This window comes from Haliotis rubra, unplaced genomic scaffold (genome assembly GCF_003918875.1).
Source record: "Haliotis rubra isolate DU_JTF1 unplaced genomic scaffold, ASM391887v1 Scf580, whole genome shotgun sequence".
Classification (NCBI taxonomy): domain Eukaryota; kingdom Metazoa; phylum Mollusca; class Gastropoda; order Lepetellida; family Haliotidae; genus Haliotis; species Haliotis rubra.
The window spans coordinates 311,864-312,280 of NW_025767280.1; positions in this window are offsets into that span (position 1 = coordinate 311,864).

The window sequence follows — 417 nt, forward strand, 5'->3', positions numbered from 1 at the left end:
AATTAATTTTTGGTTTCAGCTTTCGCTCATTACGTTGGAAATCCGGGTTTGATATTTGACACTCACTCGATCCTTCCTTTGAGTGTGACACATTTCGCTTTTCATGAACAACTAAACCATTTGGTGATATATGTTTCAACATCATAACATTTATTGACTATTACTTTGCTAACAGACGCGACTTCTTTCCGAATTCGTTATTTTCACTATTCGAAACATTCTTTTCTTAATGAAGAATGAATACTTCTGTTCACTTACAAACATGTTTTTCCAAAATGTTGAATACGGGATTGGACGTTATGTCCTGATCTTGGGCATAACCACGTGTGAGGGGTATTTAGCGGGTCGATACCAAAGCGACTGCTACAGGTTATCTCCCCTGTAAAGTTGCATGCGGAAAAGATCGGTTAACTTCGG